Genomic DNA, 14,826 nt, shown 5'->3' on the forward strand with positions numbered 1-14,826 from the left:
AGGAGATACTGTAACATTCCCACACTCTCTCTCCCTGGAGATACTGTAACATTCCCAAACTCTCTCACCCGGGAGATACTGTAACATTCCCACACTCTCTCTCCCTGGAGATACTGTAACATTCCAACACTCTCTCTCCCTGGAGATACTGTAACATTTACACAATCTCTCTCCCGGGAGATACTGTAACATTCCCACACTCTCTCTCCCCGGAGATACTGTAACATTCCCACACTCTCTCTCACTGGAGACAGTGCAACATTCCCACATTCTCTCTCCCTGGAGATACTGTAACATTCCCACATTCTCTCTCCCTGGAGATACTGTAACATTCCCACATTCACTCTCCCAGGAGATACTGTAACATTCCCACACTCTCTCTCCCTGGAGATACTGTAACATTCCCACACTCTCTCTCCCTGGAGATATTGTAACATTCCAACACTCTCTCTCCCAGGAGATACTGTAACATTCCCACAGTCTCTCTCCCAGGAGATACAGTAACATTCCCTCACTCTCTCTCCCAGGAGATGCTGTAACATTCCCACATTATATCTCCCTGGAGATACTGTAACATTCCCACACTCTCTCTCCCTGGAGATACTGTAACATTCCCACACTCTCTCTCCCAGGAGATATTGTAACATTCACACACTCTCTCTCCCAGGAGATACTGTAACATTCCCACACTCTCTCTCCCAGGAGATACTGTTACATTCCCACAATCTCTCTCCCTGGAGACACTGTGACATTTCCACACTCTCTCTCCCAGGAGATACTGTAACATTCCCACACACTATCTCCCTGGAGATACTGTAACATTCCCACACTCTCTCTCCCAGGAGATACTGCAACATTCCCACACTCTCTCTCCCAGGAGATACTGTAACATTCCCACACTCTCTCTCCCTGGAGATACTGTAACATTCCCACACTCTCTCTCCCAGGAGATACTGTAACATTCGCACACTCTCTCTCCCCGGAGATACTGTAACATTCCCACACTCTCTCTCACTGGAGACAGTGCAACATTCCCACACACTCTCTCCCTGGAGATACTGTAACATTCCCGCAGTCTCTCGCCCTGGAGATACTGTAACATTCCCAAACTCTCTCTCCCTGGAGATACTGTAACATTCCCACACTCTCTCTCCCTGGAGATAGTGTAACATTCCCACACTCTCTCTCCCTGGAGATACTGTAACATTCCCACACTCTCTCTCCCTGGAGATACTGTAACATTCCCACATTCTCTCTCCCTGGAGATAGTGTAACTTTCCCACACTCTCTCTCCCTGGAGATACTGTAACATTCCCTCACTCTCTCTCCCTGGAGATAGTGTAACATTCCCACACTCTCTCTCCCTGGAGATACTTTAACATTCCCACACTCTCTCTCCCTGGAGATACTGTAACATTCCCACATTCTCTCTCCCAGGAGATACTGTAACATTCCCACATTCTCTCTCCCAGGAGATACTGTAACATTCCCACATGCTCTCTCCCTGGAGATACTGTAACATTTCCACATTCTCTCTCCCTGGAGATACTGTAACATTCCCACATTCTCTCTCCCTGGAGATAGTGTAACTTTCCCACACTCTCTCTCCCTGGAGATACTGTAACATTCCCTCACTCTCTCTCCCTGGAGATAGTGTAACATTCCCACACTCTCTCTCCCTGGAGATACTTTAACATTCCCACACTCTCTCTCCCTGGAGATACTGTAAGATTCCCACATTCTCTCTCCCAGGAGATACTGTAACATTCCCACATTCTCTCTCCCAGGAGATACTGTAACATTCCCACATGCTCTCTCCCTGGAGATACTGTAACATTCCCACACTCTCTCTCCCTGGAGATACTGTAACATTCCCTCACTCTCTCTCCCTGGAGATAGTGTAACATTCCCACACTCTCTCTCCCTGGAGATACTTTAACATTCCCACACTCTCTCTCCCTGGAGATACTGTAACATTCCCACATTCTCTCTCCCAGGAGATACTGTAACATTCCCACATTCTCTCTCCCAGGAGATACTGTAACATTCCCACATGCTCTCTCCCTGGAGATACTGTAACATTTCCACATTCTCTCTCCCTGGAGATACTGTAACATTCCCACACTCTCTCTCCCAGGAGATAATGTAACATTCCCGCAGTCTCTCTCCCAGGAGATACTGTAACATTCCCTCACTCTCTCTCCCAGGAGATGCTGTAACATTCCCACATTATATCTCCCTGGAGATAGTGTAACATTCCCACACTCTCTCTCCCAGGAGATACTGTAACATTCCCACACTCTCTCTCCCTGGAGATACTGTAACATTTCCACAATCTCTCTCCCGGGAGATACTGTAACATTCCCACACTCTCTCTCCCTGGAGATGCTGTAACATTCCCACACTCTCTCTCCCTGGAGATACTGTAACATTTCCACAATCTCTCTCCCGGGAGATACTGTAACATTCCCACACTCTCTATCCCAGGAGATACTGTAACATTCCCACACTCTCTCTCCCTGGAGATACTGTAACATTCGCACACTCTCTCTCCCTGGAGACACTGTAACATTCCCACACTGTCTCTCCCAGGAGATACTGTAACATTTCCACATTATCTCTCCCAGGAGATAGTGTAAAATTTCCACACTCTCTCTCCCTGGAGATACTGTAACATTCCCACACTCTCTCCCAGGAGATACTGTAACATTTCCACACTCTCTCTCCCAGGAGATACTGTAATATTCCCACATTCTCTCTCCCAGGAGATACTGTAACATTCCCACACTCTCTCTCCCTGGAGGTACTGTAACATTCCCACATTCTCTCACCCTGGAGATACTGTAACATTCCCACACTCTCTCTCCCAGGAGATACTGTAACATTCCCACACTCTCTCTGCCTGGAGATACTGTAACATTCCCACACTCTCTCTCCCAGGAGATACTGTAACATTCCCACACTCTCTCTCCCTGGAGGTACTGTAACATTCCCACATTCTCTCACCCTGGAGATACTGTAACATTCCCACACTCTCTCTCCCTGGAGATGCTGTAACATTCCCACACTCTCTCTCCCTGGAGATACTGTAACATTCCCACATTCTCTCTCCCAGGAGATACTGTAACATTCCCATATTCTCTCTCCCTGGAGATACTGTAACATTTCCACACTCTCTCTCCCAGGAGATACTGTAACATTCCCACACTCTCTCTCCCTGGAGGTACTGTAACATTCCCACATTCTCTCACCCTGGAGATACTGTAACATTCCCACACTCTCTCTCCCAGGAGATACTGTAACATTCCCACACTCTCTCTGCCTGGAGATACTGTAACATTCCCACACTCTCTCTCCCTGGAGATACTGTAACATTTGCACACTCTCTCTCCCTGGAGATACTATAACATTCCCACATTCTCTCTCCCTGGAGATAGCGTAACATTCCCACACTCTCTCTCCCTGGAGATACTGTAACATTTCCTCATTATCTCTCCCAGGAAATAGTGTAACATTCCCACACACTCTCTCCCAGGAGATACTGCAACAATCCCACACTCTCTCTCCCTGGAGAAAGTGCAACATTCCCACACTCTCTCCCTGGAGATACTGCAAAACTTCCGCACTCTCTCTCCCAGGAGATACTGTAACATTCCCACACACTATCTCCCTGGAGATACTGTAACATTTCCACACTCTCTCTCCCAGGAGATACTGCAACATTCCCACACTCTCTCTCCCTGGAGATACTGTAACATTTCCACACTCTCTCTCCCAGGAGATACTGCAACATTCCCACACTCTCTCTCCCAGGAGATACTGTAACATTCCCACACTCTCTCCCAGGAGATACTGTAACATCCCCACACACTCTCTCCCTGGAGACACTGTAACATTTCCACACTCTCTCCCAGGAGATACTGTAACATTCCCACACTCTCTCTCCCTGGAGATACTGTAACATTACCACACTCTCTCTCCCTGGAGATACTGTAACGTTCCCACACTCTCTCTCCCTGGAGATACTGTAACATTCCCACACTCCCACGAGATACTGTAACATTCCCACACTCTCTCTCCCTGGAGATACTGTAGCATTCCCACATTCTCTCACCCTGGAGATAGTGTAACATTCCCACACTCTCTCCCGCTGAAGATACTGTAACATTCCCACATTCTCTCTCCCTGGAGATTCTGTAACATTCCCACACTCTCTCTCCCTGGAGATACTGTAACATTCCCACACTCTCTCTCCCAAGAGATACAAGAATATTCCCACACTCTCTCTCCCTGGAGATACTGTAACATTCCCACATTCTCTCTCCCAGGAGATACTGTAACATTTCTACACTCTCCCTGGAGATAATGTAACATTCCCACACTCTCTCTCCCAGGAGATACTGTAACATTCCCACATTCTATCTCCCAGGAGGTACTGTAACATTCCCACATTCTCTCTCCCTGGAGATACTGTAACATTCCCACATTCACTCTCCCAGGAGATACTGTAACATTCCCACACTCTCTCTCCCTGGAGATACTGTAACATTCCCACATTCTCTCTCCCAGGAGATACTGTAACATTCCCACATTCACTCTCCCAGGAGATACTGTAACATTCCCACACTCTCTCTCCCTGGAGATACTGTAACATTCCCACATTCTCTCTCCCTGGAGATACTGTAACATTCCCACATTCACTCTCCCAGGAGATACTGTAACATTCCCACACTCTCTCTCCTTGGAGATAATGTAACATTCCCACACTCTCTCTCCCAGGAGATACTGTAACATTCCCACATTCTCTCTCCCAGGAGGTACTGTAACATTCCCACATTCTCTCTCCCTGGAGATACTGTAACATTCCCACATTCACTCTCCCAGGAGATACTGTAACATTCCCACATTATATCTCCCTGGAGATAGTGTAACATTCCCACACTCTCTCTCCCAGGAGATACTGTAACATTCCCACACTCTCTCTCCCTGGAGATACTGTAACATTCCCAAACTCTCTCACCCGGGAGATACTGTAACATTCCCACACTCTCTCTCCCTGGAGATACTGTAACATTCCAACACTCTCTCTCCCTGGAGATACTGTAACATTTACACAATCTCTCTCCCGGGAGATACTGTAACATTCCCACACTCTCTCTCCCCGGAGATACTGTAACATTCCCACACTCTCTCTCACTGGAGACAGTGCAACATTCCCACATTCTCTCTCCCTGGAGATACTGTAACATTCCCACATTCACTCTCCCAGGAGATACTGTAACATTCCCACACTCTCTCTCCCTGGAGATACTGTAACATTCCCACACTCTCTCTCCCTGGAGATACTGTAACATTCCAACACTCTCTCTCCCAGGAGATACTGTAACATTCCCACAGTCTCTCTCCCAGGAGATACTGTTACATTCCCACAATCTCTCTCCCTGGAGATACTGTGACATTTCCACACTCTCTCTCCCAGGAGATACTGTAACATTCCCACACACTATCTCCCTGGAGATACTGTAACATTCCCACACTCTCTCTCCCAGGAGATACTGCAACATTCCCACACTCTCTCTCCCAGGAGATACTGTAACATTCCCACACTCTCTCTCCCTGGAGATACTGTAACATTCCCACACTCTCTCTCCCAGGAGATACTGTAACATTCGCACACTCTCTCTCCCCGGAGATACTGTAACATTCCCACACTCTCTCTCACTGGAGACAGTGCAACATTCCCACACACTCTCTCCCTGGAGATACTGTAACATTCCCGCAGTCTCTCGCCCTGGAGATACTGTAACATTCCCAAACTCTCTCTCCCTGGAGATACTGTAACATTCCCACACTCTCTCTCCCTGGAGATAGTGTAACATTCCCACACTCTCTCTCCCTGGAGATACTGTAACATTCCCACACTCTCTCTCCCTGGAGATACTGTAACATTCCCACATTCTCTCTCCCTGGAGATAGTGTAACTTTCCCACACTCTCTCTCCCTGGAGATACTGTAACATTCCCTCACTCTCTCTCCCTGGAGATAGTGTAACATTCCCACACTCTCTCTCCCTGGAGATACTTTAACATTCCCACACTCTCTCTCCCTGGAGATACTGTAACATTCCCACATTCTCTCTCCCAGGAGATACTGTAACATTCCCACATTCTCTCTCCCAGGAGATACTGTAACATTCCCACATGCTCTCTCCCTGGAGATACTGTAACATTTCCACATTCTCTCTCCCTGGAGATACTGTAACATTCCCACATTCTCTCTCCCTGGAGATAGTGTAACTTTCCCACACTCTCTCTCCCTGGAGATACTGTAACATTCCCTCACTCTCTCTCCCTGGAGATAGTGTAACATTCCCACACTCTCTCTCCCTGGAGATACTTTAACATTCCCACACTCTCTCTCCCTGGAGATACTGTAACATTCCCACATTCTCTCTCCCAGGAGATACTGTAACATTCCCACATTCTCTCTCCCAGGAGATACTGTAACATTCCCACATACTCTCTCCCTGGAGATACTGTAACATTTCCACATTCTCTCTCCCTGGAGATACTGTAACATTCCCACACTCTATCTCCCTGGAGATACTGTAACATTCCCTCACTCTCTCTCCCTGGAGATAGTGTAACATTCCCACACTCTCTCTCCCTGGAGATACTTTAACATTCCCACACTCTCTCTCCCTGGAGATACTGTAACATTCCCACATTCTCTCTCCCAGGAGATACTGTAACATTCCCACATTCTCTCTCCCAGGAGATACTGTAACATTCCCACATGCTCTCTCCCTGGAGATACTGTAACATTTCCACATTCTCTCTCCCTGGAGATACTGTAACATTCCCACACTCTCTCTCCCAGGAGATAATGTAACATTCCCGCAGTCTCTCTCCCAGGAGATACTGTAACATTCCCTCACTCTCTCTCCCAGGAGATGCTGTAACATTCCCACATTATATCTCCCTGGAGATAGTGTAACATTTCCACAATCTCTCTCCCGGGAGATACTGTAACATTCCCACACTCTCTCTCCCTGGAGATGCTGTAACATTCCCACACTCTCTCTCCCTGGAGATACTGTAACATTTCCACAATCTCTCTCCCGGGAGATACTGTAACATTCCCACACTCTCTATCCCAGGAGATACTGTAACATTCCCACACTCTCTCTCCCTGGAGATACTGTAACATTCGCACACTCTCTCTCCCTGGTGACACTGTAACATTCCCACACTCTCTCTCCCTGGAGATACTGTAACATTTCCACATTATCTCTCCCAGGAGATAGTGTAAAATTTCCACACTCTCTCTCCCTGGAGATACTGTAACATTCCCACACTCTCTCCCAGGAGAAACTGTAACATTCCCACATTCTCTCTCCCAGGAGATACTGTAACATTCCCACACTCTCTCTCCCTGGAGATACTGTAACATTCCCACCCTCTCTCTCCCTGGAGATACTGTAACATTCCCACACTCTCTCCCAGGAGAAACTGTAACATTCCCACATTCTCTCTCCCAGGAGATACTGTAACATTTCCACACTCTCTCTCCCAGGAGATACTGTAATATTCCCACATTCTCTCTCCCAGGAAATACTGTAACATTCCCACACTCTTTCTCCCTGGAGATACTGTAACATTCCCACACTCTCTCTCCCTGGAGATGCTGTAACATTCCCACACTCTCTCTCCCTGGAGATACTGTAACATTCCCACATTCTCTCTCCCAGGAGATACTGTAACATTCCCATATTCTCTCTCCCTGGAGATACTGTAACATTTCCACACTCTCTCTCCCAGGAGATACTGTAACATTCCCACACTCTCTCTCCCTGGAGGTACTGTAACATTCCCACATTCTCTCACCCTGGAGATACTGTAACATTCCCACACTCTCTCTCCCAGGAGATACTGTAACATTCCCACACTCTCTCTGCCTGGAGATACTGTAACATTCCCACACTCTCTCTCCCTGGAGATACTGTAACATTCCCACATTATATCTCCCTGGAGATACTGTAACATTCCCACACTCTCTCTCCCTGGAGATACTGTAACATTTGCACACTCTCTCTCCCTGGAGATACTGTAACATTTCCACACTCTCTCTCCCTGGAGATACTGTAACATTCCCTCACTCTCTCTCCCAGGAGATACTGTAACATTCCCACACTCTCTCTCCCTGGAGATACTATAACATTCCCACATTCTCTCTCCCTGGAGATAGTGTAACATTCCCACACTCTCTCTCCCTGGAGATACTGTAACATTTCCTCATTATCTCTCCCAGGAAATAGTGTAACATTCCCACACACTCTCTCCCAGGAGATACTGCAACAATCCCACACTCTCTCTCCCTGGAGAAAGTGCAACATTCCCACACTCTCTCCCTGGAGATACTGCAAAACTTCCGCACTCTCTCTCCCAGGAGATACTGTAACATTTCCACACTCTCTCTCCCAGGAGATACTGCAACATTCCCACACTCTCTCTCCCAGGAGATACTGTAACATTCCCACACTCTCTCACAGGAGATACTGTAACATTCCCACACTCTCTCTCCCAGGAGATACTGTAACATTCCCACACTCTCTCTCCCTGGAGATACTGTAACATTTCCTCATTATCTCTCCCAGGAAATAGTGTAACATTCCCACACACTCTCTCCCAGGAGATACTGCAACAATCCCACACTCTCTCTCCCTGGAGAAAGTGCAACATTCCCACACTCTCTCCCTGGAGATACTGCAAAACTTCCGCACTCTCTCTCCCAGGAGATACTGTCACATTCCCACACACTATCTCCCTGGAGATACTGTAACATTCCCACACTCTCTCTCCCAGGAGATACTGCAACATTCCCACACTCTCTCTCCCAGGAGATACTGTAACATTCCCACATTCTCTCTCCCAGGAGATACTGTAACATTCCCACATGCTCTCTCCCTGGAGATACTGTAACATTCCCACACTCTCTCTCCCTGGAGATACTGTAACATTCCCTCACTCTCTCTCCCTGGAGATAGTGTAACATTCCCACACTCTCTCTCCCTGGAGATACTTTAACATTCCCACACTCTCTCTCCCTGGAGATACTGTAACATTCCCACATTCTCTCTCCCAGGAGATACTGTAACATTCCCACATTCTCTCTCCCAGGAGATACTGTAACATTCCCACATGCTCTCTCCCTGGAGATACTGTAACATTTCCACATTCTCTCTCCCTGGAGATACTGTAACATTCCCACACTCTCTCTCCCAGGAGATAATGTAACATTCCCGCAGTCTCTCTCCCAGGAGATACTGTAACATTCCCTCACTCTCTCTCCCAGGAGATGCTGTAACATTCCCACATTATATCTCCCTGGAGATAGTGTAACATTCCCACACTCTCTCTCCCAGGAGATACTGTAACATTCCCACACTCTCTCTCCCTGGAGATACTGTAACATTTCCACAATCTCTCTCCCGGGAGATACTGTAACATTCCCACACTCTCTCTCCCTGGAGATGCTGTAACATTCCCACACTCTCTCTCCCTGGAGATACTGTAACATTTCCACAATCTCTCTCCCGGGAGATACTGTAACATTCCCACACTCTCTATCCCAGGAGATACTGTAACATTCCCACACTCTCTCTCCCTGGAGATACTGTAACATTCGCACACTCTCTCTCCCTGGAGACACTGTAACATTCCCACACTGTCTCTCCCAGGAGATACTGTAACATTTCCACATTATCTCTCCCAGGAGATAGTGTAAAATTTCCACACTCTCTCTCCCTGGAGATACTGTAACATTCCCACACTCTCTCCCAGGAGATACTGTAACATTTCCACACTCTCTCTCCCAGGAGATACTGTAATATTCCCACATTCTCTCTCCCAGGAGATACTGTAACATTCCCACACTCTCTCTCCCTGGAGGTACTGTAACATTCCCACATTCTCTCACCCTGGAGATACTGTAACATTCCCACACTCTCTCTCCCAGGAGATACTGTAACATTCCCACACTCTCTCTGCCTGGAGATACTGTAACATTCCCACACTCTCTCTCCCAGGAGATACTGTCACATTCCCACACTCTCTCTCCCTGGAGGTACTGTAACATTCCCACATTCTCTCACCCTGGAGATACTGTAACATTCCCACACTCTCTCTCCCTGGAGATGCTGTAACATTCCCACACTCTCTCTCCCTGGAGATACTGTAACATTCCCACATTCTCTCTCCCAGGAGATACTGTAACATTCCCATATTCTCTCTCCCTGGAGATACTGTAACATTTCCACACTCTCTCTCCCAGGAGATACTGTAACATTCCCACACTCTCTCTCCCTGGAGGTACTGTAACATTCCCACATTCTCTCACCCTGGAGATACTGTAACATTCCCACACTCTCTCTCCCAGGAGATACTGTAACATTCCCACACTCTCTCTGCCTGGAGATACTGTAACATTCCCACACTCTCTCTCCCTGGAGATACTGTAACATTTGCACACTCTCTCTCCCTGGAGATACTATAACATTCCCACATTCTCTCTCCCTGGAGATAGCGTAACATTCCCACACTCTCTCTCCCTGGAGATACTGTAACATTTCCTCATTATCTCTCCCAGGAAATAGTGTAACATTCCCACACACTCTCTCCCAGGAGATACTGCAACAATCCCACACTCTCTCTCCCTGGAGAAAGTGCAACATTCCCACACTCTCTCCCTGGAGATACTGCAAAACTTCCGCACTCTCTCTCCCAGGAGATACTGTAACATTCCCACACACTATCTCCCTGGAGATACTGTAACATTTCCACACTCTCTCTCCCAGGAGATACTGCAACATTCCCACACTCTCTCTCCCTGGAGATACTGTAACATTTCCACACTCTCTCTCCCAGGAGATACTGCAACATTCCCACACTCTCTCTCCCAGGAGATACTGTAACATTCCCACACTCTCTCCCAGGAGATACTGTAACATCCCCACACACTCTCTCCCTGGAGACACTGTAACATTTCCACACTCTCTCCCAGGAGATACTGTAACATTCCCACACTCTCTCTCCCTGGAGATACTGTAACATTACCACACTCTCTCTCCCTGGAGATACTGTAACGTTCCCACACTCTCTCTCCCTGGAGATACTGTAACATTCCCACACTCCCACGAGATACTGTAACATTCCCACACTCTCTCTCCCTGGAGATACTGTAGCATTCCCACATTCTCTCACCCTGGAGATAGTGTAACATTCCCACACTCTCTCCCGCTGAAGATACTGTAACATTCCCACATTCTCTCTCCCTGGAGATACTGTAACATTCCCACACTCTCTCTCCCTGGAGATACTGTAACATTCCCACACTCTCTCTCCCAAGAGATACAAGAATATTCCCACACTCTCTCTCCCTGGAGATACTGTAACATTCCCACATTCTCTCTCCCAGGAGATACTGTAACATTTCTACACTCTCCCTGGAGATAATGTAACATTCCCACACTCTCTCTCCCAGGAGATACTGTAACATTCCCACATTCTATCTCCCAGGAGGTACTGTAACATTCCCACATTCTCTCTCCCTGGAGATACTGTAACATTCCCACATTCACTCTCCCAGGAGATACTGTAACATTCCCACACTCTCTCTCCCTGGAGATACTGTAACATTCCCACATTCTCTCTCCCAGGAGATACTGTAACATTCCCACATTCACTCTCCCAGGAGATACTGTAACATTCCCACACTCTCTCTCCCTGGAGATACTGTAACATTCCCACATTCTCTCTCCCTGGAGATACTGTAACATTCCCACATTCACTCTCCCAGGAGATACTGTAACATTCCCACACTCTCTCTCCTTGGAGATAATGTAACATTCCCACACTCTCTCTCCCAGGAGATACTGTAACATTCCCACATTCTCTCTCCCAGGAGGTACTGTAACATTCCCACATTCTCTCTCCCTGGAGATACTGTAACATTCCCACATTCACTCTCCCAGGAGATACTGTAACATTCCCACATTATATCTCCCTGGAGATAGTGTAACATTCCCACACTCTCTCTCCCAGGAGATACTGTAACATTCCCACACTCTCTCTCCCTGGAGATACTGTAACATTCCCAAACTCTCTCACCCGGGAGATACTGTAACATTCCCACACTCTCTCTCCCTGGAGATACTGTAACATTCCAACACTCTCTCTCCCTGGAGATACTGTAACATTTACACAATCTCTCTCCCGGGAGATACTGTAACATTCCCACACTCTCTCTCCCCGGAGATACTGTAACATTCCCACACTCTCTCTCACTGGAGACAGTGCAACATTCCCACATTCTCTCTCCCTGGAGATACTGTAACATTCCCACATTCACTCTCCCAGGAGATACTGTAACATTCCCACACTCTCTCTCCCTGGAGATACTGTAACATTCCCACACTCTCTCTCCCTGGAGATACTGTAACATTCCAACACTCTCTCTCCCAGGAGATACTGTAACATTCCCACAGTCTCTCTCCCAGGAGATACTGTTACATTCCCACAATCTCTCTCCCTGGAGATACTGTAACATTCCCACACACTATCTCCCTGGAGATACTGTAACATTCCCACACTCTCTCTCCCAGGAGATACTGCAACATTCCCACACTCTCTCTCCCAGGAGATACTGTAACATTCCCACACTCTCTCTCCCTGGAGATACTGTAACATTCCCACACTCTCTCTCCCAGGAGATACTGTAACATTCGCACACTCTCTCTCCCCGGAGATACTGTAACATTCCCACACTCTCTCTCACTGGAGACAGTGCAACATTCCCACACACTCTCTCCCTGGAGATACTGTAACATTCCCGCAGTCTCTCGCCCTGGAGATACTGTAACATTCCCAAACTCTCTCTCCCTGGAGATACTGTAACATTCCCACCCTCTCTCTCCCTGGAGATAGTGTAACATTCCCACACTCTCTCTCCCTGGAGATACTGTAACATTCCCACACTCTCTCTCCCTGGAGATACTGTAACATTCCCACATTCTCTCTCCCTGGAGATAGTGTAACTTTCCCACACTCTCTCTCCCTGGAGATACTGTAACATTCCCTCACTCTCTCTCCCTGGAGATAGTGTAACATTCCCACACTCTCTCTCCCTGGAGATACTTTAACATTCCCACACTCTCTCTCCCTGGAGATACTGTAACATTCCCACATTCTCTCTCCCAGGAGATACTGTAACATTCCCACATTCTCTCTCCCAGGAGATACTGTAACATTCCCACATGCTCTCTCCCTGGAGATACTGTAACATTTCCACATTCTCTCTCCCTGGAGATACTGTAACATTCCCACATTCTCTCTCCCTGGAGATAGTGTAACTTTCCCACACTCTCTCTCCCTGGAGATACTGTAACATTCCCTCACTCTCTCTCCCTGGAGATAGTGTAACATTCCCACACTCTCTCTCCCTGGAGATACTTTAACATTCCCACACTCTCTCTCCCTGGAGATACTGTAACATTCCCACATTCTCTCTCCCAGGAGATACTGTAACATTCCCACATTCTCTCTCCCAGGAGATACTGTAACATTCCCACATGCTCTCTCCCTGGAGATACTGTAACATTTCCACATTCTCTCTCCCTGGAGATACTGTAACATTCCCACACTCTATCTCCCTGGAGATACTGTAACATTCCCTCACTCTCTCTCCCTGGAGATAGTGTAACATTCCCACACTCTCTCTCCCTGGAGATACTTTAACATTCCCACACTCTCTCTCCCTGGAGATACTGTAACATTCCCACATTCTCTCTCCCAGGAGATACTGTAACATTCCCACATTCTCTCTCCCAGGAGATACTGTAACATTCCCACATGCTCTCTCCCTGGAGATACTGTAACATTTCCACATTCTCTCTCCCTGGAGATACTGTAACATTCCCACACTCTCTCTCCCAGGAGATAATGTAACATTCCCGCAGTCTCTCTCCCAGGAGATACTGTAACATTCCCTCACTCTCTCTCCCAGGAGATGCTGTAACATTCCCACATTATATCTCCCTGGAGATAGTGTAACATTCCCACACTCTCTCTCCCAGGAGATACTGTAACATTCCCACACTCTCTCTCCCTGGAGATACTGTAACATTTCCACAATCTCTCTCCCGGGAGATACTGTAACATTCCCACACTCTCTCTCCCTGGAGATGCTGTAACATTCCCACACTCTCTCTCCCTGGAGATACTGTAACATTTCCACAATCTCTCTCCCGGGAGATACTGTAACATTCCCACACTCTCTATCCCAGGAGATACTGTAACATTCCCACACTCTCTCTCCCTGGAGATACTGTAACATTCGCACACTCTCTCTCCCTGGAGACACTGTAACATTCCCACACTGTCTCTCCCAGGAGATACTGTAACATTTCCACATTATCTCTCCCAGGAGATAGTGTAAAATTTCCACACTCTCTCTCCCTGGAGATACTGTAACATTCCCACACTCTCTCCCAGGAGATACTGTAACATTTCCACACTCTCTCTCCCAGGAGATACTGTAATATTCCCACATTCTCTCTCCCAGGAGATACTGTAACATTCCCACACTCTCTCTCCCTGGAGGTACTGTAACATTCCCACATTCTCTCACCCTGGAGATACTGTAACATTCCCACACTCTCTCTCCCAGGAGATACTGTAACATTCCCACACTCTCTCTGCCTGGAGATACTGTAACATTCCCACACTCTCTCTCCCAGGAGATACTGTCACATTCCCACACTCTCTCTCC

This window comes from Somniosus microcephalus, chromosome 3 (assembly GCF_052327205.1).
Source record: "Somniosus microcephalus isolate GS21.2 chromosome 3, FLI_Smic_1.0, whole genome shotgun sequence".
In the NCBI taxonomy this organism is placed as follows: Eukaryota; Metazoa; Chordata; class Chondrichthyes; order Squaliformes; family Somniosidae; genus Somniosus; species Somniosus microcephalus.